The sequence below is a fragment of the Pteropus alecto genome, unplaced genomic scaffold (assembly GCF_000325575.1).
Source record: "Pteropus alecto unplaced genomic scaffold, ASM32557v1 scaffold25, whole genome shotgun sequence".
NCBI classification, from domain to species: Eukaryota; Metazoa; Chordata; class Mammalia; order Chiroptera; family Pteropodidae; genus Pteropus; species Pteropus alecto.
In genome coordinates, this window is record NW_006441955.1 from 18,821,488 (window position 1) to 18,823,689 (window position 2,202).

The following is a 2,202-nucleotide window of genomic DNA, read 5'->3' on the forward strand; positions in this document are numbered from 1 at the left end:
CAGTTGTTCTCATATCTAACTGCTGAATTGAAAGGCACAAATATAGTCTATCTTCTACAGAGAAAGAAAGGAAGATTCTGAGTGGTTCTGTGACTGCCTCATATCACACAGATCAAAAAACAACTTGCAGAATCAGGGTTAGAACTCTGGCCTTCTGGCCTCTCATTTCATTGTTCCAGTGCACCATTCTTAATCCAGCATAGAGAATTTTTAAGCAAATTAGCAAGCCACTCTCTTGAAATTGCAAGAGTTACTACTATGTGATCAAGGTCATCTTAATGAAAACCCTAGTTTCTAGTTGGGAGTAGGAGAGCGACTTTGTAAGATGGACATATGTTTATTTACAGAGATTATTTTATTTTGAAGAGTCTAGCAAAATCTAGCCTTGGCCTGCTCCTCAAGTGTTGATCTCTGAAATAAATGCCCTGCAGAGTTGGGAACAAGGAGTCTGGGCTTTATAGTTCTAACTATTCAATCACTAGTTATGGACTAGGACTGGGAAGGGGCAGGAAAGTGCTAATGGTGGGGGTGGCTGAGGGATGGCTCCCTGAAGAAATGGCTCCAGCCAGCTGATGGCAATTTTCTGGAGAGAGTAGATGGGTTCCTTGTCCTGGTAAAGGGGATCTGTTGCTTACGATGGCATATACTGCAGTCTATAGCATTCACTGCAAGCAGTAAGTCATGCCCTGTTCATTTATATCTAACAAACTCCAAACTAGTCTAAAAAAGTGGCTATAATGTGAATATTAGACTATGATGAAATTCCTTCCTTTCCATCATAACATATTTTTCTTTTTCAAAAATTATTTTGTTCTAGAGAATTCAGGAAGTTAATGGGAAGAAAGATTTTTTTAAATAAGTTTCCATTATAGAACAGTGGAAATCAGATTTTGCGAGTTCACACAGCTCAGGTGCTTGTTTTGAGCAACTTATTTAAATGCTGTAAGCTTTAATATCTTTCTTCATAAGTACAATGGAGACAACAGTAATTGCTTCATAGAGTTATTATGAGAATTAGTAACATAATGCATATAAAGTATGCATGTAGTCATTTAACCATTATAAAATTTCTGTGTGTATGCCTTTGAGTTCTTTATCTAAATTAGACAGTGTTGAATATTGGAATCATGACAAATAAAATCTGTCCATCCACCTTCTGTTGTGGTTTATATATTGAGCACTCTGCTGTTGTTACTAAGTAGCGCACTGGTTTTCCTGGTTGGAGGGAGGAGAAGAGGTGGTTTTTATTTTGGCTCAATCACGAGCTGCTTCAACCAACTGGTTCGAGAATTTTTTTTTTAATTGACTATTTGAGAAAGAAATACCAGAGGATCTATGGTGGTTAATGCAATGATAACAGAGTATTTTGAAAATATAAAGCAAGCTTAAAAGTTTAATCATCGCCACATAACAATAAAGACAATTATAATGTAGTAGAAAGGTTAGAAATTGTTCTTGTTTTAAAGAAAGGAAATTCACTGTTATAAATTTTTCATGTTGGATACATTTTTAGCATGGAACATTAAAAAAATATGTAATTCCATGTATCCTCTTGTGTTTTTTAGGCAAAATAACCAAAATTGCAAGAGTGATGTCGTTAAGCACTTTGAGTGGCTTCTGCTCTGTGGAAGGTTTTCCTCTCCCCATTATCAATTACTGGTTTTGGTGGAAGTTCTAGTGCCGAGTTCAGATTAACCTAAACCAATTCATATAGTGAGTCTCCTTGCCATAGTGGTAGCTTCAGGCGAACACTTGATCTAAGCCAGCCCTCTTAGAGTGAATCTGAGAACTATTATGGGAATAACTAGAACAGATGCATATTTATTCTTTTTTGACTTTCTCCTGAAAGTAAGTAATGTGGAGCTGCTACAGCCATCTTACCACCAGGAGGAGGGCACCTAATTGAAGATGAAACCCCAGAGATAAGGCATCTCAGAGGTGGATAGAAACTGGGCCCTGGTGATATTTCTAAGATGTGGATCCAGTTATCCTGGAAGCTAGACCTATGCCAGCACCTGTCAATCACATGAGCCAATACATTCCTTCTCCTTCTTTCTCTCTTCCGTCTCTTTCTCATCCTTCTTTTCCTCTTGCTGCTCCTCCTCTTCCTATTCTTTCTTTCTTCTTTTCTTCCTTTCCTTCCCTCCTTTCTACCTTCCTTCCTTCCATCCTTTTTTCATTTCTTTCTTCCTTCCTTTTTCT